Genomic DNA, 26,779 nt, shown 5'->3' on the forward strand with positions numbered 1-26,779 from the left:
CTTAACTGTGGGATGCAGTTTGCTGTAACTGGCAGAAGGCTTCTCTTACAGCAGAATGCAGTTTAGTCTGACAGTTAGAAAGGTTTTCTTGATTTGTAGCAGCAGTCACATTAGATTCAGCAATTTGTTGTCTAATTGTTTTAGTTTCATTATGAGATTTTTTGACCTCCTTTATAATGAGCATTTGGTTCTTAACAGATTAGCAGATGCAACATTTTCAGAAGAACCTGAAGCAGGCTGTTCTACCAATATTTTGTACTGTTCAGTTTCGCTATCAGAATGCTAATCATTATTAGCATTGATGCCATTTTCAACTTCAGTGAGCTCTGTGTCCACATCCCTAGCATTTCTTTCTGCATGAGATCAAGTACTAACAGATATTTTTGAGATGATAACAGATTTATCATCATACTCATAAAGATATCACATAGCAATACACAAATTTATATAAAAGTAAGTTAACAGGTTTCAGATCAGGAAGCAGTCTAAAATAATGAGAGCAGAGCTTGTGCACAACAAACTTGCATCTACTTAGGCCATACAAAGTATCAGCAAAGAATGTGATAATGAACCCAGTAATTTTAATAATTTGGAAATTGAATTGCATAAGCTGAACGATGAGATTTTGAATGAAAAAGCATTTCTATTTTTTACTGTTAAAGATAACAGAAAAACAATAAAGCATTAATTTTACATAGAAATACACAAACACAATATCTGTAAATATATAAGAATGAGTTCCTACAACTAGAAAAATGATGTCTATGGTTCGGTTTCCATTGTTGTATGTCATTTTCCTTACTTACTACAATTGATAGTTGCTTTTATGATGTTAAGTATTTTGCCATGTGCACAGAAATTGGCAAGGACATTGTATCAAGTAAAGGATGTTTAATAGATATTATAATAACAATACTTGGGTATTAAATATTACCTTTTCATTTTTTGCTCTCCCTTAATGAAAATAAAATCTTTATACACAAGCTGCTAATCATGGCCATTTTTACAGTGCCATGTAATACAAAGATTAACACATGTAACCAGAAAGGATGATGTAGACATGTCTGTACTCTGTCATGGTTAAAACAGGAGAGAGAGAGATTACATGAACTCACCGTGCACTGCTGACAGGACAAAATTAGATGAGGATTGGAAACAGTTTAAATTGGGCAGTTATAAAAGACAGTTTGTTTCTGTTCACTTGCGGATTATTAATTATTCTCTTTTGCTGCTAATATACATAGTTCATTCATATCACTTTTTGAGGCAAAGTGGATATTACAGTGTCTAAATCACAGTAAATTTATTTATTTGTTTGTCCTTTGAAACAGTCTTGTACAAGACACACACATGGTGATACACAAAAAATACATTTGAAATTTGGAATTCTACCTATCGGTTTTCTGCTGAGTTGTCACATTGTAACCAATAGTTCCATACAAGCAAATCAGTAATGTCTTTATGTGACGTTCTCATAATGTAGGTGGTTGGGCTGTGCGTGGCTCTGATAAAAAAGAATAGTTTGATGTAGTTTTAGGTTCGAGCTGCACATGTCTGCTTTCAAGCCCTGTAGTCAACTCGCTGCAAATAATAACCTGTAGCTGTGATCCTGCAGTGAAATAGTCTATGCATTGGCTATAACTGTGAATTAATAAACAACACAGGAATATAATAAATAATTTAATAAAAGTGTTCTATTCTAACATCTGTAATTGTGGTAGATGACAGAGAATGACTTTGAACAACATTTATTCAAGAAAGTGAAGCTCAGATAAATGGAAAGTGGTCCTATGATAACAAGATAAAATACAGGCAGAAAATAACCTTCTCAAATGCACTAAAGTTGCATTTCAAGCATTACAAGAATGGTAGCAGAATCCCCAAGCTAAATAGTCATCCAAGATGGGCAAAAGCTAAGTCCATTTCATGAGCACAGTTTAGAAAATATTTACCAGCTCAAAACAGTTCAGAGTTCAACATGATCATTTACAAATTAACACACATGAGGTGACAATTGGAAACTCATACAGTGTCTGTGCTTAATTCTGTAATACAAGTGGAAAAAGTTAGAATAAGGTAGTGGCTGTTCACTACCCAGAGGCTGTCACTGAATGACCAAATATTGCATGTTACCTTAGGGAGATCCGCCTTCTGTCAAGTCCCAACATAAAGTGTCTTGAAAGTTAAAATCTTGTAGCAGCCATACACCACAAAGAACAAATCACCTATATGGCCAAAAACCTCACAATGCCAAGAGCAGGTCTGCCTCCTTCCACAATGAACATCTAAGTGTCCAGAATCACTCCCTTGACCTCTTCACTTGACAAGTCCCATTCTCCACTTGTCTCCCATAGTGCTCTGCTATTCTTCAATTTTCTATTGGCTGAAGGCTGTCCCCACCTAAATATATTATTTCTATGTTCTACAGACATGATTTGTCTTAACTTGACCTTCCAAGACGAAAATAGTGTATTAGAACAATATTTAAATAAAGAAATGTTATAAGCATTTGGTTACACTCAGACCATGCCCAATATATATAAATAAAGATTTGTTCATAAGTATATAAGCCAGTATTATTATGCAAATACACTTACATTTACTGATAACAGGTTTTTGCTAAATATTGTTTAAACAATTATTTATGCCTGCCTGACAGAAGTGTCTTATGGCACTCTTTACAGTAGTGGTGTGTCAGCTAACACAAACGACTGACCATAAATAAATACACAAGTATCACAAAATGTGAGGTATTCTCATTGCATTCATTTGCTGTGATGTTGGGGAGAATACAATGTTCTGACAAACATTTCCGTAATAAGAAAAGGTAAAAAATATGTCATAAATCAATAAATAAAACAGATACAGATATGTTGCTTTCAGGGGTGATAGCTCCTGTGCAATGCTATCATCTGAGATTCTGTTTGTTGAAATCGCATGAAGATGTTAGAAGTTGAGGTGACCATTTCCAAATGGTTCCTTGTCCACTAATTTGACAATTTGATGTTTTGGTTGCAATGGCTTCATCTGTGCGCTCTGTACAAAATGTTTTATGTCTTAAACTTCCAAAATGCTCCAAAACCCACCTAAATCGCATTGAAATACTGCATGCTGTTCCAAAGTGTCCCTTGTCCAATGTCACGAATCCAATATGGTGATTGTAATAAGGTACAGCAACAAATGGTTCCTTGTCCCATTGCAAGGATAAGCACAATACAATATTGAGTTTCAAAGTGACCCTTGTCCATCAAGGGCAATATCTTTAATCTCACAGGTGAATTCTATACTTTCAAGCCTTCTTTAGAATATGAATTATTGTACAATTTTTGCAGTTCTGCTATTTTTAAGGTGCTATCCAAATACTGATAATTTGTCTGGGTATTAAGGCAGTAATGGGATTCTATAGGTACCAGTTTCAAAATGCATCTGGCACACTCTTTGAACTCTCTTCTTTGATATGTTCAAAATGCTCAGAAAAATGCCTTCTGACAGATTTGGTATTGTTTTGTTTCACCATGTTTTGTTACAGGAATATAATATTTATGCCAGGTTCTTGTTACTTGTTTATGTTCTCCTCTAACTTGTTGACACTTAGGAGAATTGGTTAATGTATATTTCAAAATGATATTATCCTGCTCTATTTTTATTGAACTATTATCCATTTTTCTCAGATAAAACATGTTGTGGAATTACGAACATCTTGAAGAGTGACCTTCGAACAGCGGAGATCCTTCCGATCCTTGTGCTAGCAGTCTGGTAGTTTTGGGAGGCTTTTGGAGGTAAAAAGAGTTCTTTTCTGCGCATTTTTCTTCCAAAACGCTGGATTTCATTGTTTTTTTTCTGGCCTTTCTTTTAACACTTGGTGTCACGGTTCCTTCTTGCCTAACCTCAGTTTCACTGCATGTTGCTTCTTACAAGATGACCTGTAAGTATTAGTGTATATTCTAAATCACAAAAACTAAATGTTAAAGTAAACTAAATCACCATGCAAAACTGCTATGATTACTAACCTGCCTCGAGCCACGGCCCTGCCTGAGCCAATAATTCACATTAAGTATTATGAGCTTCCTGAGTGTTGGAATTCCAATGTTTCGGTTGTAAATGTTTGTGAAAGCAATGCTACCAACAGGACAATATGTATTACTCCATTGCAATAAACCAAAGAGTATAGAATTCACCTGTGAGATTAAAGATATTGCCCTTGATGGACAAGGGTCACTTTGAAACTCAATATTGTATTGTGCTTATCCTTGCAATGGGACAAGGAACCATTTGTTGCTGTACCTTATTACAATCACCATATTAATATTTCATGAATATTTTCATAAAGGAGTATAAAATAAGTTTTCAGTCACCTGCTGCAGTGGCTGCAATATGAGGAAAGGTGCAAATCTGATGAAAGACCAAAGAACTTGAAATTGAGTTTGAATGTCATAACAGGTGTGCTAATGCATTTTCTGAGTTTTTGGAAAGAGAGGAAGAGAATACCGTAACGTTTTCCATGCCAAAAGAACTTGGTACTTCCTAAAATACCAGATCAAGCTACTTATTATTCATGACTATTGTCCTTGTACAATTTTACAGTTTGTGAGGGCACATCAAATGCACCCCAGACTTTGGAAAACACATGTTTATCTATATCTGGTCAGAAGCAGGTAGCCATAAAGCTTCATGCGAAATAGCCTCAGCTGTTTATCACAAACTAACTAATACAGAATTAGAAGGCATTGAAGTAATATGCCTGTTCGCTGATGGTTGCGGCAGGAAAAATAAAAACACAATTATGATTTGTATGCTGATGAAACTGTTGCACGACACTCCTACCAACATTTGTGAAATACAACTCATTTTCCCTGTTCCTGGACATTTGTTCATTCCACTGGACTGAGTCTCTGGGCACATCGAAAAGGAAATTAAGAAAATGAGTATGATAACCAGCCCAGAACAGTACCACAAAATTTTTGAGAAGTATGGGACTGTCGAATGATAGGTGGGGACTTCCATGTGTGCAATTGGAAAGCAGCAACGGGAGAAATTCTGAGGAAACCTAACAACTGGCACTTTCAGGTCTCCATAAGCAAGAGATTTATTATCACACAAGGAAAAACACCGAGTGCAGACATTCTTGCTCATGGAGAGCCAGGATAGAATACAGATGTGGGCATTACAAGAAAGGTTCTCAAACCAAAGAGGAAGGTAGCAGAGATTAATCCAGAGCAGATGGCAGTTGGTATTCCCATGAAGCAGACAAAAAGCGATGACATCAAGAAATTACTGCGACTTAATTATGGTGAAGATTGGCAGACCTTACCTGCCTTGCTGTTCTACAAAAATATCATCTTTGCAGATTGTGAAAAAGATAATGAAGATGCATCAGAGGACAAAAACAAGGGTGGTCCAATGTGAGATGTTGATGATTCATGTGTGTAATGGCAGATATATTTGTTCCTAAACATTAATGTAAAACTTTGTTCAGTTTTCTATGAATAAATCAATTGATATGACATCAAAACAGTGGTTTTATTAGGCCTTAAAATTTCCTTTGTACCTTACAGAACCAAAGCCTCCCTTGATCATTTCATTGTGTTCCAAAATGCCCCTAGCCCACAATGCAGTTCTCAACGGCACCTTGTCCAAGTTATTTTGTTTATTTTGCAAATATCCTTTGGGGTCCATGAGCTGTAATTCCACCCAAAGACTTTAAGAGTTAATACTAATCAGTGTACAAAATATTATTTGCACACAACAAATGGATTGTGAGCAGAATGTTTTTTGTGTTTCCCCAAAATTTTCACATCTTGGACAAGGAACCTTTTGGAAATGGATGCCTCAGTTGTTAATTGAGAGGTTCATTGTGCAAATGTTTATTCACTGTGAAATATTAACTTCTGTAGTTTTAAAGATATCAAAATATTGTTCTGTTATTCAATGCACCTAATTTTTCTGAGATTGCCAATGTATTCAGATTTTCTTTGTGGCGTCGATTGTTCATATCGACCATGAAACTTAATATCTGTGAACTCCAAGTGCTCTGTTGAACCTCCATCTTTACTTTAGTCAGTTCTTTGTTATACTTCATTCTGTATGGATGAAGTGTCAAGTGTAAATATATGTGAGCTACGACATATACTGGAATTAAGTTTTCTATATCCTGATTACCGATCCTGTTCCCATAGCGGTGACCCCACAGTTTGTTCATGTTTCGCGTCTTCTGTGCTGGTGTTTATGCAACAGGTTAAATGCACTACGCAATGACCACGCCAAACAATGACTTTTTCAGAGATGTGGAAGCACAATTCCACTCACTGAGTTTCGTCGTTTCTTCGCCAACGGCATATTCATCACTTACACACAGTGATTCGTGTTCTCAACCAACGCCGTGTGCTAACCTCATTAATTTTCAATGGTCGACAACTACACCGTTAGAGCAAACAATGGACTCAGGCTTCACATCACCGGATTATACCCATCCGGCAGTGAAGTGTGAACTGAACAAATTTTGAATTGTGTCTCTTCAAATTGAGTGTTTCAAGAACAAAGTGATCTCATTCGAACATGTGATTAGCCACCCACCGGCATGCTACATCAGTTACTGTCGCGACGTGTGCAATGCCGACATTACTACAAACCGCACCGGATCCGTTCCACGCTCGTGGTGTTCCAGTTGTGTCTAATTTACATGCACACTTCAGTGTTTCGCGTAACATGGACCCCTTACCTCGCCTCAGTGGCCTGCCACATGCACTACAGGCATGTTATGCAGCATATAGTTCCATGTGGGTTGCGTTCTCAACCCCCCCTCCCCGCCTCACTTGCGGGGGTCCCCATTTCTGGTCGATCAACTGCCTGCTGCTCCCACAGCACTGCCTGTCTGCTGCGCCAGTCTCTCGCCCTGTTCCAGAAGTGGGTCGCTTCCATCCAGCACTAGTTACTCATGGTCCAGTTTCCGGGCCCCCCTCGTGTGCTGTCCATCTGCCCGTTTTCACAGTACCGTCCATGCCTGCTGTACCGTGTTTTCATGACACAGTCAACTATGCCAGCTGCCGCTATTATGGATTCGCTCACCTGGTTTAAATCCAGGCCTTAACCTCAGTTCAGCCACTACCCCAGGAGACACCAAAGCCGCCGTCATCGCGCTCATCGAGCATCTGTTTGAGTTATGGTACATCATGTGTCTGATGACAACTCAAAGTTTCTCTGCCTCATCACACACCTCCACGACCACCCAGATTTGTTTTGTGACCTTGTAACGCCGGAAATGCATATCCTCCTATTTCCATCTATTGAACTATAAATTTTTTTCCTTATTTTGTTACCTGAAGATATGACATTTCTGTGTCTTTATATCTTGTAATTGTTTTACTATTTGTATATATATATATATTTATGCATTTATGTTGGTTTGTTTTGTAAATACTATTTGCATTTTTACGCTGGGTCTTGCCTAGGGAAAACAATGCTATCGAACGAATACATCGATAGGTCGTGTGGAGAACCAAAGTGTTTAGGATCTTTGGTAGTGTTAACTCTGCCGCATGGAGTGCGGGCAGGGGGAATCTGGCTGGAGTAGTGCGGTTGAGCAAGTGTGTTGTGTGACGCTCCCGCGAGTTGCCACACTTTCAGGATTTGGCAGCATGTAATTGCGCTCGAGTTGCTATGATAGTTTCTGACACGGTGTCGTGGATGGGAAGCATTAGCTGGCGCACATCAAGAGCCTGTTTCGGCTGAGACCGTGTCGAGAAGAAGGCGTGCCAACATCCAGCTTCTACAACAGCGACGGACGACAATGAGTGACTGTCGCCACCTCCTCGATCGATGACTTCATACCTTCAATCAACCAACAAGGAAGACTGATAGCACGTAAAGTTTTAGAACTGTATGGCAGACCTCAGTTTTTCAAACTGCAATTGCATCCCTTCCTTTTCTGGAATGAACCCGAGTGTCATTGAAATTCAAACGCCAGCATTAAAATAATATCATTCGATTTCACTGCTTTAATTTCAAAGTTCAGTTAAGGTATTCATAGCTGGCTACAATATTTAGATTACACAAGCACAAATTAAGAGTGCGAGTTTTGTTACCGTATTTTAGCTTACCTGTGACTGCAGCTCAGCTTGCTACGTACTAAATTTTACTATTGTTAATTGTTCAGAATCATTTAATTCAATTTCAAAGTTAAATCTCTTATTTCTAAATTGCGTAGATTCAAGTAGCTTTTGAAATGATTGTTGAGGTACCCCAAGACTAACCATATTTTACTGAATTTCGATGTGCTTCAAAAACAAAGCTCACTATTAATTTCAGTCACTAAATTAACTTTCAATTTTCCGGTTTTATTAATTCTTTTGTTAAATTAAGTCAGACTGTAGCGAAATTTATTACTTCTGACAAACATTCAGTTTTCACACTACATGTGTCAATCTTCAGTTGCCACGCTTTTAGTGCTAATTATGTGTGCATTAATCTTTCATTTTCAGTTACTATAGTAATTGTCCATAGGACTGGCGACCGTAATTTTCCCCAAATCTCAAATATCCAATTAAGGCCAATTAATTGTTAATGTAATGGCCGCACATTTACTTTCTTTATTAACTTTACCCCTTTTCAAAATTAATTTCCACCAGTTTCATTTGCATTTTTCCTTTCATTTGGATGTAACCCTTTCCTCCCTCTTTACCGACAGATTAACTTCGGTGATGATTCCTTTTCCCAAATTTCCATTAGATACACGTGGTTTAATTTTTCACTGTCATTAAGGTCGATAAGTGAGGGGGAGGTTACAACCTGCTCCTTTCACTGCCGCCTGCACCAAAATACAAGTTTGCAAAGAAGACTATAATGGAACGACTTGCCTGCTCGCCACAAAAGTTAATAATCAATCAGAATTCTCTACAAGGAGCATCTGGAGGAATGCACCCCTTCACAACTCTGGCGCTGCCTTTGATTGCTTGTGAACGAGTATACCATGACTGATGCCACGCTGTGGGCTGTATGCTCTGCCAAACAACCTACCGATCTACAGATCCATCTGTTACCATACTCATTTTAGTCTATCGGCTCCCGCCTATGCATCGCTGACCAGTTGTACTCGTTGCTGCAGCAACATCAGCCGGTTCATTCCACACTGTTCATTGGCACAGCCACCCCTGCCTACCAACCTTTGGCCAACAGAGGCAGGGCTCGCTCTGCCGTCACCTCATCTACTTCTCCCGGCAGCATCAGCTAACTCTCTCCGCTGTCCGAGCACTCCAGGATCGCCCACGCACCTTACGTACTGGTGTATTTACCGGAATAAATCAATGAGGACAAGCAGCCCCTGCTGTCCCATTCTCCACCTCCTCCTCACCCGGCTCTCCCTTTCTGCTGGAACTGCAAAGTGTTCGGCGACGACACCAAGAAGTGCAGGTTGCCATGCCAACAGCCAAATGCCGACCACAGGAACTAAGAGATGCTGAGTCCTGCGGGGAACCTTACAGGCGTCACCTAACATTACACTCCGTTCACTCATCCGCCTGGCCGAGTGGTCGTCTCTACGTGACTGACATTGCGTCAGGTCTAGCTTTTCTGGTCAACACTGGTACTGACGTGTCGATCATACCTACTTCGATGGATCCACCTGCTTCTTCACAGACGAAGTCACTTCTATGAGCTGTCAACGCATTGGCATTACCTACCTCAGGCTCAGTAAAGGTTACTGTGACCCGATCTCCATCTCTACATTTTCCCTGGACGTTCTACATTGCCGACATCGATGAACCGATCCTTGGTATGGACTTTTTGTCTCATTACGAACTATCTCTGAACGTCGTACAGGGTTCAGTGCTACACCATCCTACGAACACTCACATACCGTGCACCCACACCTATTTCCAACGCTCTGTTTCCGCCACAACATACGACATTATACACAAGGGCTCCACCCTTGCGGGCAACTTTGTGACCTGTGTTACCGACCTACTGTCAGAATATGACTCGGCTACACAACTCAGCCAGGACAACGAGAAGCTGAAACAATGCATTGCATCCACTTACAGTGAGCTTGTCACAGCTCGTACCTCGCTTCTGCAACTGCAGTCCACAGTGCTGCCACCTAAACAAGATTGCTCGGCCAAACCTAGCTCGAACTCTCAGCAGGTGAGTCCACAAACTTTACTTATGTGTGACGTTCCAACCCCCCATCGCGCACGCCTCATCCAGTGCCGTGTGTTTCAAACAGTGTTGCTAATGACAGTCGTGCATGCATTGCGACCACGCCCACCTCTCAGACAGCTACAGCGCATGTTGATAAACATTCCCTCACTCACCGGCCACATGACCCAGCGGCCATTGTGGCCCCACATGTGATGCCAGCACTGCTCTCGCCCGTGCCGGTTGTCCAGTGCAGGGTTAATAGCAGACAGTCGCCGCCCATTCCCCTTCGCTCGGTGTTATGTGCACACCCACTCTCTCCACACAAGTGCACTCCATGCTGCCGTAAGAGACATGTGACTTTCGTGCTACGTTTCCCCACTCGCACTAATGGCTATGCCTCGTCACGCCCTGCTCATCCGAAGACTTGGCACCAGGACGTTAACCAATCTCGTGCAGTTATCAGTTTCTTCTGTCACTGATGTAACGACACACAAGTTAGTTACCACTACCAGCCCTCCTATTAGGCATAAGGTCCGACACCTCAAACCTATCAAGTTGCGCGCAGCCCGGCAGCAGATAAATCAACTTTTGGCGGCAAGTGTTCTGCAACCTTCAGACAGCAATTGGTCTTCACCAATCCACCTCATCCCCAAACATGACGGATCTTTTCGAATATGTGGTGATTACAGACGCTTAAACGCTCGTACTGTCATGGACAATTACCCAGTGCTGAACATCAATGACTTCACTCATATGTTATTGGGCGCCACAATTTTCAGTGATATTGCTTGTAAATGCGTCTACCACCAGATTCCTGTGGTGCCAGAAGAAATTCCTAAGACAGCTATTATCACGCCGCTCGGTTTATTCCAATGCTGTTTGGCCTAAAGAATGTGGCACAAACGTGGCAACGTTTCATTGACTCTATCTTGTGTCAGTTCGAGTTTTGCTTGGCTTATCTGGACGACATTCTCGTTTTCAGCAGCTCAGCGGAGGAACATGAAAATCATCTGCCTATGGTCCTGCACACCTTGAACTCCTATGGTGTCGGGGTCAACAAAGACAAGTTTCAATTGCGCCTGGTGTCAGTTTCCTTCCTAGGTTACACCATCTCTGTTGATGGAATACAGCCTCCCAAATCTCGTGTGCATGGTATCACGTATCTGTCGCCATTGGCTACTTACAAAGAGCTACGCAGTTTCCTTGGCAGCATCAATTACTATTGTCGCTATCTGTCTTCTGCCGCTGCTGTTCAGGCACCCCTGATGGACGTGCTATCAGGGAAACAAACTTCCGGTAACAAACCTGTCTCTTGGACTGCTCCAATGCTACAGGCCTTCAAAATTCTGAAGACTTCTTTAGCTCACGCTATGACACTCGCCCACCCTGACCCCTCGGCCGAGTTATTGATCACTACTGATGCCAGCGACATCGCGGTGTGGGCAGTGTTGCAGCAACGCAAAGGTGACATGGTTTCTCCGCTTCATTTTTTCTCCAAGAAACTATCTATGGCTCAGAGAAAATATTCTGCATTCGATAGAGAGCTCCTTGCTGTTTAGGAGGCAATCAAACATTTCCGCCCTGACGTTGAGTGACATTCGTTTTCCATCCTCACCAATCACAAACCATTGGCTGCAACCCACCTGAGGACCTACCCCTTCGACGTTACTGCCACTTTGAACTGGTATCTCAATTCACAGTGGACATCGTTACATCAAGGGTGCAGATAACATCGCTGTGGATTTTTCTCGTGGATCAGTACTGTTTCCCGCATCGTTGATCTTTCCGATCTGGCAAGTTCGACATTCCCCCAGGACGATTCCGTCCCCTACCTATTGATCAGATCGGGCATCGATAGTTTGTATCGACCATGAAACTTAATATCTGTGAACTCTTAAGTGCTCTGTCAAGCTTCCATCTTAACTTTATTTTAGTCAGTTCTTTGTTATACTTCATTCGGTACGGACGCAGTGTCAAGTGTAAATATATACGAGCTACGACATATATGGCAATTAAGTTTTCTATACCCGATAACTGATCCCGTTCCCATAGCTTTAATACTGGACTGTGAATTATTATAGATGCTCTAAGAGTTGTAACTTAGTCATCTTTGAGCTTGTGTTGCTCTCCACCATTTATGGTGCATCTCCTGCACAAAGGCTATGTGAGCAACAGCTGTCAGAATTCCCCATACTGGGATTTATCCGCATCCAGTCATGCTACTCATCTTTGTACCCAGCTTTCCTAGGCAGACCGGCCGCGACATGCCTTTGGCCCTCGGACTGCATAGCTAGTCCTCATTCACATAAGCATATTCAGTTCCCCTCATACCAAATACAAGCAGCCTAATTGCTCACCTACAACTGCATAACATTACATCGTGTTGGACAATATGGTGGTACGGGTTGATGAGATGAAGTAATGTGATGAAAAAATATCCCTGAAGCACATTTACAAGGATCTCTCTCTCTCTCTCTCTCTCTCTCTCTCTCTCTCTCTCTCTCTCTCACACGCACACACACACACACACACACACACACACACACCTGAGACTATGGATCTAAAATTTAGATACTGTGTAAAAGCAATGGTCAAGCAAGAAGGGTTTTGGATTCTCATTGAACAAAGTCAGAAACCTATTGTCTTTTTTTATTTCTGATGGCAGCCTGTTGTACAGTTGAATGTGTTTGTTAAATGGTGAGTTTTTAATAGCAGAGGTAAGCATTTTTGGAACATGGAGTTTCATTTTCTGTCTTGTATCATGATCATGGACATTCAGATTTTTGCTGAATTTTGCAATATTACTTTTTTATAAACTTACACATTTCCAATATGTGGAGATCACCAAAAAGTGGAATGAGTGACTTTTGGAAGAGAGGTCTGTAGCTGTCAGTTGGCTTCGCCCTGTTCATTACTCTCACAGCTCTCTTCTGTGTGAGAAAAAATGTCTGAGCTATGTATGGAGTCTCCCTAGAAGATGATACTGTACTGCATTACACTATGAAATTGTGCATAGTAAGCAGTGTGAACAGTCTCTGAGTTTGTGCAGTATGCGAGGAAGCTAAGGAGTAACACACTTTGTTTAGCTTATTATTATTTTTGATGATGTGAGTTTGTCATTTTAAGCTGTCCTAGATCCTCCAGCCCAAAAATCTTGTTTCTAATGTGGGGGATATTTCAGAGCCATGTAATTTCATATCAGACATAAATTTCTTGGTTCTCAGGTGGAAATTCAGGAGGGTCATTTTCTGTTAAATCTGTCAGCAAGTTCATCTGTATTTTCATAGTCATTCCTGATGTAATGAGGATAATAATATAATTTGCAAACAATGTAGAGGTAATGGTACTTCAATGGTAAGCCATTTATGCAGAGAAGGAACAGAATTGGTTGAAGTATTGAACCTTGGGGGCAGTATCACCCTAGTCAGAGTAGTATGTTTGGATATGTCCTTGATCATTGTGTTTTATTGTTATTTTTGTTCCCTGCTAGTCAGACATGAGCTGAACCAGCTGAGAGGGGTGCCTCTGAAGCCATACAACTACTGCAGTGTGTCTAGTAGAATTTTGTGGTCAATGACATCAAATGCCTTTGACAAATCTAGAAAGATCCCAACTGCCTTTTATTTTTTTATTTTATTTTTTTTTATCATAGAGCATCTAGAGTGGAGTGTATGTACTTACATATAGCAGTTGTTGGGGGTTTGTTTTTCCCGAAACCATGCTGAGCATCAAAGAGAATTTGGTTCCTTTCCAGAATATTAACTAGTCTTTGCTTGATTAATCTCACCAGAAGTTTACCAAACACAGGTAACAATGATATGGGCCTAGAATATTCCAATTCTTTTTTTATGTTTCTTAATGATTGGTATAACTTTCGCCACTTTTCAGACAGTTAGGATTTGTACCTATCATCAGTGATGAATGGTACACATTACAGAGTGGGGCAGCTATTTTACTTATGCAGTTCTTAATGATAAAAAGTGGACTGGCATCAATTCCAGATGAGAGTTTTTTTAGGCTCTTTGCACTTAATATAATTTCATCAGCAGTAGTTTCCCAAATGAATGTATTGTCTACAGCAGTTTTTATTTTGTTTTATCTTTTTCATGTTGGTTTGTTGAAGCTTTGTAACATTTTCTTTACAATACTTCCATAATAATTGTTGAATATATTTGCAACTCTTTGTGGATTAATGACTAGAGTTGCTGTGGAGCAGAGTAGTGTTTTCATAATGTAGTTGATTTGTTTCATTTCTTATGATGCTCCATGCTGCCTTTTCTATGTTCGAGGATGCTGTCATTTGCTGTTCACTTGACTTGTGCTATAACTTTCTTAAGGATTTTGACATATTGCTTAATATCTCTCTCTTGAGAGGGGGTAAGATTGTTATTTTTTAAGTACTCCAATGTATCTCTCTTCCTTTTGCAGGAAATCTTTGACATCCTTTAGGGTTCCTTTGATTTAATGGGTTTCAATTTGAGAGGAAAAGCAATACTGAAGTAATATATGAATGTACTGAAGGAGGTGTCCATTATTTGTCCACATCATCCACTTCATATTCTTCATTCCGTATTTCTGCTGCTAAGGAGTTCATTGAAAGTTTTCATATTTACACTACTGTAATTTCTTAATTTAGTTGTGCATTTTTGTTACAGCCTGAAGGGAGGACATTTGTGATATAGAGAGCTTGGACACAGTGACCACTGTAGCCTTTATGCAAAGGTTTTACAGCCTGGTAGAGACAGTTTATAAATATCTGGCCGAGGGTAGTTTTGGTATGATTTTTGCATCCTGTACGGAACATTACTGTAGCTTTCAGACTGAAAGATCTTGAGAGATTCAATGGAGGTTCTCCCACATCCCCTGTATACTGAAAATCAACACTGAAGTCACAACAGAAAATTAGTACCTTTCTGTTTTTGTGAAGTTTGTTAGCAGTATTTCAAGATTTTTGAGCAAGATATATACTCATACATTGCCTGTTGGGGAATGGTAAAAACATACAATAATATATTTGTTTCTAAAATTTTGATTGCAGCTAGCTCAAAATCCATACCTTTATTTAAATAACCAAACTGGTCAAAACTTTATATTTTATGTATGCTAATTGAGCAAATTTGGTCTTATGGAAACACTGCTTCATGAAGGAACATCACTGGTGGTCAAATTGGCTCCAGTGCAAGAGACTCTTTGAGATTAGTTGGTCTGAGGACTCCACTATGTTTGGATACTGTATTGTGAATGTTCATTTCATTAATAAAAATAGTATTGCAGAGAATTACTGTTGTATGTTTAGTCAATGTAACCACCTCCTATAACCCATGCAACTACAGTGGTGACTCCTGATGATCACAATCATGTGCAAACTCAACATTTCAGACTATTGTGCGCCAGAGCTAATGGCTTGCCAACATAGTGCTGTGCAATTTTCTCTTGTTGATAAAGTTTTTTGTGCTATGACATCATACGCAATGGATAACATCATGAATGCACTTTGTGTGAAAAAAGTGACAATGACACTCTTCTGGAGAGTTTTATGCTATTGTATAACACTGCCAGACAGTGGAGTGTAACAAGCAATGTACTCTATGATCAGACACAGGACTCTGCTCCATTTGTAATGCATGCTACACCCAAGCCACAGCAATTCAACCAATTATCTAATCGTTTTTGATGAGACATCAGGCACACCATAATTGAACTCGATTGTTCCAAACCTCACGCAGTGCAGTCTCCCACACATCACACTGTGCCACTTATAGATAATGTGTGGGAGAGGTGGCAGTATCCTGAAATGTGCTATGTGTTTTATAAAAAGAATGACTAGGTCTGGCAGATTGGTGGGTGTGACTGTTGAGGCATGAAGTATAAAGTTCACTGGATAGGAGTTCACCAAGTAATGCTCCAAGCCAATGTTTGTGCACTGAACAGATTCTGAGAAGAATCCAAGGAAGCGCCTCCAACCAAAGTCCACCATGGCACAAGAGGACCACTTTTAATGTGCAATGCCACCATTTTACTGGTACACTACTTTGTTGATGATATGCAGTGATTCTGAATTGTTTGGTGCCTACCAAATGGCATAGTTCAGAGAAGAGTGCCGACTCAAATGTTTGCCCTGGTCAGTTGGGATTGATGTGGTAGAGAAAATCTTAATATTCATGTTTCAATGAATTCTTTGATGGTGACTTCAGCAGTAATTTCTTTAAGTGGTATTGCCTTGACCCATTGTTCGATAGGCAAGAGTGTGCAGCAGTAGTTGTTGAAAGCTGGCAGTGGGCTGATGAGGTTGATGTGAATGTGTTGGAAGAGTCCTTTAGAAATGTCAAACTGGCCTAATTGTGTGTGTGTGAGATGCAAAACTTTACTTTGTTGATATAGTATGCATGCACGAGCCCAGAGTTTGCAGTCTTTTTTTTAAGACTAGGCTAAAAAATCTGTCCACGACAACACAGATCATAGGACGAATCTTTGGATGTGCCATATTAAGAACTGTTCAGAGATGGCTAACACGAAGTGTTCAGGTACAAGAATGTGTATCCTGTTTTGAGAAGTATCACACAGTATGTGGAGGGTCACATCTGGGATTCAATGAAGTTCAGTTCTAAAATTTGTGTCGGCGAGAGCTTGTAACTGGTGGACATTTTGCTGTGCCTCAGAAAACTGTTCATAATCGATAGTGGAAGATGAGTTGCTGACATGTGGAAAACAATCTGCTATGATGTTCCCTGCATCTATGAGTGGCATACTTCCACTGTAAGTGGAGCTATGTAGGCCAAGTATCGATACCATCAGGGACAAGGATATTTGGGTGGATTCTGGATAGAGTCCATGAGAAGGTTGCGATCAGTGAAAATAATCACGGGGCATTCTTAAACATCCTGCCTGAAATATCATGCAGCCTCGTAGACTGCCATGAGCTTCCTGTCATAAGCCAGCCAGTTGCTTTGGATGGTATGAGTTTATGAGAGAGGAACTGGCATGGCTCTGGTGTGCCTCTTATCTCTTGTTTCAACACTGCACCGAGAGCAGAGTCACTCTCATCTGCTCCTATGACAAGCTGTGCAACTGGGTGCCTGTGTTTGTGACAGTCTTTGATGCACTCTAAAGCTGTCTGCATCTGGTATGTCCATGTGGATTTATGTTTGCCAGTGGTATGTTTGTCGGCCAGGGCTTGTGTTAAGGGCGCTTGCAAATCTGTTGCATGTAGAAGGTGTCTCCTGTAAAAGTTTATCATGCCTATGAATCTGCATACTTCCTGATAGTCTTGTTGTGAAGGTAATTCATGGATGATTTCAATATGTTGTGTTGTGGGTGTGGGCCTGGTTCCCACTGTATTTACAGTGAGAGACAACTTCTTTGCAATTAAGTTGATATCTGTCTTCATTTATTATGAGACCATTGTGAGTGAGGATGTCAAAAACTCGTTTGAGTTGGTTGTCATGTGATTCCTCATCAGAAGAGAAAATTAGAGGTTGAAGAGGAGTCTGTCAGTGAAGCTTTGCCAAATTTGACTTGTGTTTTTAAGTCCATATGGCATGGACATGAATTCGATTATGGCTGCATTTGGAATGTCATCAGAGTGCTTAGGTATTTTACATATGTCATTTTACAATCGATAACAACTAAAAAGGAGGCATTCGCCAAATAGTGGGTGAATTTCTGCATGTGTGGAACACAGTTGGTGTCTACGATGATGCAGGAATTAAGAATTCTATAGTCACCGCATAACCTGACAGAACCATCTTTCTTTGTGACCAATTTTATCGGTGAAACCCAGGAACTGACAGAAGGGAGGACTATAACTCTTTGTAAGAGCTGATGCTTTGGCAACCTTTAGTAGATCAGGTGGCAATTGGTATGGTCTGTGACATACCAGGTGGGGGGACCAGTTATTTTTTTTATTTTTTTTTTTTTTTAAGGCTTTTACTGTTTGTAATGGCACACTGTCTTACACACACTTGCAGAGGATCACTCAAAAACTCAGCTGGGAATGAGTGTGTGAGCTGTGCTGCATGAACCTATGAAGTGGTCAGTTGAAGCAATGCTGTGGGCATCTCCATGGGTGGCGATAGGGGTACCGCATCAGCGTGTTTTGTGTGAGGCAAAGAGGAAGAGGCAATGACTGGAGGAAGTTGGCATAGATGGTTGAGGTGTTGCCATGCCACAAGTAATTAATGTTTAAAGTCTTTAATCTTGTCCCTAATGGTGTTGCAGCTGTGACATAATTGAAGATTCACTTCATGCATGGCTGAATAAAGTTGGTGGGCGTGTTGTAGCTGCATGATCCTACTGATGGATGTGTGAAGTGCCTGATCATTGTGAGGAATGTCCTCGGATGGAGAAGGTCTGGATGTGGAGAGGATTTTGCCATTATGTTGAATTGCCAAATGGCTGAGAACACTGTAGATGGAGTGACTACTGTTTGTGTGGATGAGTCTGTCACTGGAGGGGGCTGAAATCAAGTTAAATTGTCATAGAAAATTGGTGCCGATAACAGGTTCTGCTACATCTGTGACAAGAAATATCCAGGTGAATTGTTTGATGTGACTGAGGTCAATCATTTGAACCCATGAGCCATAAACATGGATTGTCGAATTGTTCACTGTGCAGAGATGAACAGGTGTGTGGACAGGTCATGCCCATGGTGGAGACAGCAGCATAGTGCTGACTTCCAAGCCTGCGTTGATGAGGTATAGTCGACAGGTGGTATAATTGCTCAGAAGAACCATGAGGGAAACAGCTTGGCAGTCTACTGTTGTAAGTGGTGGCAGCATATGTTGCACAGTACCAGCAGAAGCAGTTCTTCTTGTGTGCAGCATTGTCAACCATGCGTTTCAGCTGTGTGGACTCGACATAGCTGATGGTGTTCTGCGCAGGTTAGGTCAGTGGCATGCAGTGGCTGTGCAAACATGAGGCGGTTGGTAGTGTTCTGTGCAGCTGTGGGCACAGTGTGAAAGGCAGGCAGTGAATAGTTTGTTGGTTTCTGGCCAGGCACACTGACATCAGAGTTGGTGGGAGTCAAATGGAATTGGCTCAGCTCACGGTTGGCAAGCTGTTGCATGAGATGCCATTGAAACTGCTTTTTATGCCCACTACCATTATTGTGAAGATTATTAATGCAATGTTTAGTCACGATAGACACAATAAACAGATTCACACAATCATAGCTTTTGGTCATTAAAGCCTTTGTCAGCAGTAGACACACACACACACACACACACACACACACACACACACACACACACACACACTCACGCAAGCGCAACTTGCACGCACGCCTGTAGTCTTAGAGAGCTCAAACTACACTGCAAGCAGCAGCACCAGTGCATGATGGGAGTCGCAACTAGGTGGGGGTAAGGAGGAGGCTGGGGCAGGGAAGGGATAGTATGGTGGGAGTGGTGGCCAATGAAGTGTTGCAGTTTAGACAGAGAGTAGGAGAGAAGGTGCAGAGGGGGTAGGGGGTAAGTAGCAGAAACGAGAGAAATAAAAATAAAAGAAATTAAAAGACTGGGTATGGTGGTGAAATGACGGCTGTGTAGTGCTGGAATGGGAACAGAGAAAGGGCTGGATGGGTGAGGACAGTGACTAACGAAGGTTGAGGCCAGAAGGGTTGCGGGAACGTAGGATGTATTGCAGGGTAAGCTCCCACCTGCGCAATTCAGAAAAGCTGGAGTTTGTGGGAAGGATCCATATGGCACAGGCTGTGAAACAGTCACTGAGATGAGGGGTATCATGTTTGGCAGTGTGTTCAGCTGCAGGGTGGTCCACTTGTTTTTTGGCCACAGTTTGTCGGTGGCCGTTCATGTGGACAGACAGCTTGTTGGTAGTCATCCCTTCATAGAATACAGCACAGTGGTTGCAGCTTAACTTGTAGATCACATGACTGGTTTCACAGGTAGCCCTGCCTTTGATTGTTTTTGTTGTGGTCTTCAGTCCTGAGACTGGTTTGATGCAGCTCTCCTTGCTACTCTATCCTCTGCAAGCTTCTTCATCCCCCAGTACTTACTGCAACCTATGTCCTTCTGAATCTGCTAAGTGTATTCATCTCTTGGTCTCCCTCTATGATTTTTACCCTCCACACTGCCCTCCAATGCTAAATTTGTGATCCCTTGATGCCTCATAACATGTCCTACTAACTGGTCCCTCCTTCTTGTCAAGTTGTGCCACAAACTCCTCTTCTCCCCAATTCTATTCAGTACCTTCTCATTAGTTATGTGATCTACCCATCTAATCTTCAGCATTCTTCTGTAGCACCACATTTCGAAAGCTTCTATTCTCTTCTTGTCCAAACTATTTATCGTCCATGTTTCACTTCCATACATGGCTACACCTCATACAAATACTTTCAGAAACGACTTCCTGACACTTAAATCTATACTCGATGTTAACAAATTTCTTTTCTTCAGAAATGCTTTCGTTGCCATTGCCAGTCTACATTTTATATCCTCTCTACTTTGACCATCATCAGTTATTTTGCTCCCCAAATAGCAAAACTCCTTTACTACTTTAAGTGTCTCATTTCCTAATCTAATTCTCACAGCATCACCCAATTTAATTCGACTACATTCCATTATCCTCGTTTTGCTTTTGTTGAAATTCATCTTTTATGCTCCTTTCAAGACACTGTCCATTCTGTTCAGCTCCTCTTCCAGGTCCTTTGCTGTCTCTGACAGAATTACAATGTCATCAGCGAACCTCAAAGTTTTTATTTCTTCTCCATGGATTTTAATTCCTACTCTGAATTTTTCTTTTGTTTCCTTTACTGCTTGCTCAATATACTGATTGAATAACATCGGGGATAGGCTACAACCCTGTCTCACTCCCTTCCCAACCGCTGCTTCCCTTTCATGTCCCTCGACTCTTATAACTGCCATCTGGTTTCTGTACAAATTGTAAATAGCCTTTCGCTCCCTGTATTTTACCCCTGCCACCATTAGAATTTGAAAGAGAGTATTCCAGTCAACATTGTCAAAAGCTTTCTCTAAGTCTACAAATGCTAGAAACATAGGTTTGCCTTTCCTTAATCTTTCTTCTAAGATAAGTCATAAGGTCAGTATTGCCTCACATGTTCCAACATTTCTACGGAATCCAAACTGATCTTCCCCAAGGTTGGCTTCTACTAGTTTTTCCATTCGTCTGTAAAGAATTCGCATTAGTATTTTGCAGCTGTGGCTTATTAAACTGATTGTTTGGTAATTTTCACATCTGTCAACACCTGCTTTCTTTGGGATTGGAATTATTATATTCTTCTTGAAGTCTGAGGGTATTTCGCCTGTCTCATACATCTTGCTCACCAGATGGTAGAGTTTTGTCATGACTGGCTCTCCTGAGGTCGTCAGTAGTTCTGATGGAATATTGTCTACTCCTGGGGCCTTGTTTCAACTCAGATCTTTCAGTGCTCTGTCAAACTCTTCACGCAGTGTTGTATCTCCCATTTCGTCTTCATCTACGTTCTCGTCCATTTCCAGAATATTGTCCTCAAGTACGTCACCCTTGTATAGACCCCCTATATACTCCTTCCACCTTTCTGCTTTCCCTTCTTTGCTTAGAACTGGGTTTCCATCTGAGCTCTTGATATTCATACAAGTGGTTCTCTTTTCTCCAAAGGTCTCTTTAATTTTCCTGTAGGCAGTATCTATCTTACCCCTAGTGAGATAAGCCTCCCATCCCTGCTTAGCCATTTTGCACTTCCTGTCGATCTCATTTTTGAGACGTTTGAATTCCTTTTTGCCTGCTTCATTTACTGGATTTTTATATTTTCTCCTTTCACCAATTAAATTCAATATTTCTTCTGTTACCCAAGGATTTCTACTAGCCCTCGTCTCTTTACCTACTTGATCCTCTGCTGCCTTCACTACTTCATCCCTCAGAGCTACCCATTCTTCTTCTACTGTATTTCTTTCCCCCATTTGTGACAATTGTTCCCTTAATCTCTCCCTGAAACTCTGTACAACCTCTGGTTTAATCAGTTTGTCCAGATTCCATCTCCTTAAATCCCCAACTTTTTGCAGTTTCTTCAGTTTTAATCTACAGTTCATAACCAATAGATTGTGGTCAGAGTCCACATCTGCCCCTGGAAATGTCTTACAATTTAATACCTGGTTCCTAAATCTCTGTCTTACCATTATATAATCTATCTGATACCTTCTAGTATTTCCAGGATTCTTCCATGTGTACATTTTCTTTCATGATTCTTGAACCAAGTGTTAGCTATGATTAAGTTATGCTCTGTGCAAAATTCTACCAGATGGCTTCCTCTTTCATTTCTTTCCCCCAATCCATATTCACCTACTATGTTTTCTTCTCTCCATTTTCCTACTCTCGAATTCTGCCTTTGATATGATAGGTAATGTTAGTGACCGGACTGGAGTAGGTGATGGTAGGAGGATGTATGGGACAGGTCTTGCACCTAGGTCTATTACAGGTGTATGAGCCATGAGTTAAGGGATTGGGAGCAGGGGTTGTGTAAGGATGGATGAGTATATTGTGTAGGTTCGGTGGATGGTGGAATACCACGGTAGGAGGGATGGGAAGGATAGTGGGTAGGACATTTCTCATTTCAGGGCACGACAAGAGGGAATCGAAATCCTAGCGGAGAATGTAATTCAGCTGCTCCAGTCCCAGATGTTACTGAGTTAATGGCCTTAATGGCTGAAAGCTATGATTGTGTGAATCTTTTTATTGTGTCTATCGCGACTCAGCATCTCCGCTATGTGGTGAGTGGCAACTTTCCTTCTCTCGTATTGTTACATTCCATCCTGGATTTTCCATTGTTTGATTAATGAAATGTTTGTATTATACGATCTAATGTATTTGATCAACAAGTTTAAGGTGTGGTTCCAAGGGTTCATGTTTGTAGGCCACTATTGCTAATTGCATTTGTGTGGGGAGCTTCACAACTGAGAAAGTTCATAATGTGAGGTCAGGCATCAGATAAATCTCAGTCTACATGCCACAGTGGTGATGGGTTATCATCACTTAAAACTTCCTTGTAAGTGATGTGATGAATTTGCTCCTCTGGTAGTGGGTAAAGTGGTGGAAAAGAGCAGCTTTGTTGCCTGCTGAAGGGGTGAGGATGATGTTATTTATTGTCCATGAGTTATACAAAGTGGATTAATGACATGACAAATTTGGTGTTGCCGCTGATGATGTCACTCAATATGGCGTACCTCAGCACATGATGGTCTTGACGCTGCAGATGACAATGCTCCTGGGAGGCCTACCCACCTCTGCATCATGTCACTGCCTCAGCACCTCTGCAGGCTGCCACGCCTTGCTCTGAACTTGAGGAGGAGAGAAGGGTGGGGTGGGGGGGAAGGGCTCTGTGGAAACACTGCTTCGCAAAGGAACATCGTGTGTGGCTGACTTGGCTCTGGTGCAAGACTCTCTTTGAGATAAATTGTCCACGATGGTAAATGGTCAATGATCTGGTCTGACTCCATTGTGTTTGGATGATGGATTGTGAATGTTTGTTTCGTTAATAAAAACAGTTCTGTGGAGTATCAGGATTGTGTGGTTACTCAACATTGCCATCTCCAATAACCCATGCAACTACAAACTGATTTTAGCCAGTGTTGTGTAATGAATATACATTTACACACACACACACACTCATGCAAACACAATTCACAAGCACATGACTACAGTCTCTGGCACCTGAAGCCAGTCTCACTCTGGTTTCATGCCAGAGACTGTGGTCATGCGTGTATGAGTTGCATTTGCGTGTGCGTGTGTGTGTGGGGGGGGGTTCAATTTTTGATGAAGGCTGTGTTGGTCAAAAGCTTATTTTGTGACAGACTTTTTGTTGTGCTATCTGAGACTTAGCATCTCTGCCATATGGTGAGTACCAACTATCCTTTTCATAAAATTGTTACATTCCATCCTGGATTTTCCATTGTTTGAATATATATCTACATATTTTAGGTCTCTTGTGAGTAAGAGTTCAATGTCTGCAAGCTTGTTTGTTACTTACTGCATGTTTTCATGGTACACAGAAAAGTTGTTTCTCTTACTGTTGTGGAAGAGGTGGCATACTACATTATTGCCTGTGGTACCTTGGGTATTGGTCGCCTGTTCTGGCTCCACCATGTTTCTTTCTTCTGATGTATGTCTGTAGACACATCGATGTTGATGGCTCTTTACGTTTACTTCTCCTGGGATAAGAGGCTTGGCCATAAAATGTTTTCTAATTTAAATATTCTACACTCATTTTCATTATCCCTATGTTTTACTCCAATTTTTTATTTGGATGCAAGGTTTGCCATATTGATATTCTGTTCTTTAAAACTAAATGTTATTATGTGACTGCTTAGTACTTTTTCTTTCTTCACAGTTTCAAATATGAAGTTAGCAATTTCTCTTCTGTCTAGGCTGTTTAACACATTGACTGCCATGATGAAATTTGGATCATGCGTTGCTATGCCACATTGATATCATGAATATTACTTCTGAAGTGATTTATTTTTTGCTTCAGATGTCTTCTTTTGAATATGTAGAATTAAGTTACTTGATAAAATGTCAATTTATGACTGATCTGGACTGCTAACAGGTGTGAGCTGTTACAGCATGCAGGTACATATGGCTCACGTGGCCCAACAACATTTCAACACAATTATAATCTGTGGCCAAATGAGCCACATGTTGCTCGCGATTTAAAACCACAACAGGTATAAAAATGGATTTTCAAGAAATGATTCAAACACTTAGTTTATTTGATTATATTAGCTACATATAATACCGCATTATTTACAATTTTTTTACTTGTTATGACAATAATGTTCATGAATAAAGATCTTAGAATATTCTACTTCTTCAACACAGCATTGTGAATGTCACTAAAACACTCGTTGCACATAAAACTGTCAAATTTGTTGCATTTAGTGCACACCCTCTTCACTTTCTCAGCAACATACTTTCTTTCTTCTGTTCTTTGCAGGCACTTATAACAGCCCAAACATCATCTTTGACTGCTCTTCTTTGGTCCCTCTACTGTCACAATATGATGGTTGTTATCTTTGTGGAATGGTTGTAGTGTTGTTCATGGTTGTGGATCTTTGGCATTCAATAGTAGTAGAGTCAAGAGCTCTCTGAAAGGAATTATTTTATGCGAGACTTAGATCCTTTGTTTGCCAAGTTGTACAGCACTTGAGCATTTACAACAGATGTTCGAAAAAGGATTTCAAAAATGATTGTTCTGTACCATTTAACCATATGCCAAAGTGTCATTGAGTATGAGCTCATCTGATCGGATACATCAATAAATGACTTGGTGGCATTGTAGTCCATGACTGCTTTGGGTTTCAAAACTTCCACGCTGTTTTTACATTTTACAGGCACCATATTATCATTATGTTTATATGTATCTCTGACGGTTGCAGTTAGGAATCACCATGGCTACCAACTGCAAAAATATTGAGTGCTACAAACATGAGAGTGTTCAGTGGAGCCACCACTTTTAAATCCATAGTTGAAATGCATTATCTGTGAGCCCTATGAGGCTCATGAGGCCTCTAAACATAACTCAGGATGTGAGCCAGTTATGGCTCACACATCCCACAGTACAATGTATATGTGAACCAAATATGGAACACATTGCGTGACAACCCATATAACTGTGAGCTAACATTGGCTCACATGGCACTCAGTGTGTTAAGTTAAACTCATTTCATGTGTAATTTTCTGTGCAGAATTTGCTTGCATTAATTGCTGTAACATTTGTTTCTTTGTTTGCACATGACCAGTTTGTAAGTTCATGTCTAAATAGCACATTCACTGAAAGCAGTTTTTTTTATGCAATGCAAGGTAGTTTCTTTCTTAATCTTCTTATTGGCTTTGGGTAAACATTATGTAAACTGTTCAATGTGAGTGCCTTCATTTAGAAATCTAGATACACTGACAAAAAAAGTACAGTAATGAAATTTTTGAAATATGTTTGCCTAGGTAACATATCTGATTAATATTGCTGACTACAGGTTAATGTATGTACAAGATAAGCCATTGCAAATGTGAACTGCAGGTACCTTATAGTCCAATCCACAAATGATGGTGGTTGGCCCATATCGAAGCACTGTTGACGATTCCAAGCGACAGTAGTGGTACACACATGTGCTTACTTTCCGCTTGAAGAAAGCAAATTCTGTCTCTCACTTGCTTACGCAGAATTTATCACTTATCACCACAATCAATGATTCACTAAACAACTTGCTACAATCATGTTTAATGCTCGCAGCAGCTACAGGATTTGCAGCAGTGCACTTGGAACACTACCAAGTGCTTATTGAACGTTGGAGAATTTGTGACGTAGGTGCGCAGAACAAGCCTAAACTTGACTGCCATCATTTCTGACTCCAACTGAAATAACCCATGTTAACTGCCAGACAGTTGAATGCAAGCATGCATATGTGCGTGCCTTGTGTTGTACAGGTGCTGGATGTCAGATTGTGGGACGGAGTTTCATGCCTATTGTACTTGGTTGGTCAATACAGGGACGGTTAATGCTGTTTGTGGATGCCACTGGAGTTTTTGTCCGATGATGTGCTCTATTGGAGGCAGATCAAGTAATTGAGCTTGCCAAGGCAACATGTCAACACTCAATAGATCATGTTGGGTTACAACAGTGGTATGTGGACAAGTGTTATCCTGTTGG

Source organism: Schistocerca piceifrons, chromosome 1 (assembly GCF_021461385.2).
Source record: "Schistocerca piceifrons isolate TAMUIC-IGC-003096 chromosome 1, iqSchPice1.1, whole genome shotgun sequence".
NCBI classification, from domain to species: Eukaryota; Metazoa; Arthropoda; class Insecta; order Orthoptera; family Acrididae; genus Schistocerca; species Schistocerca piceifrons.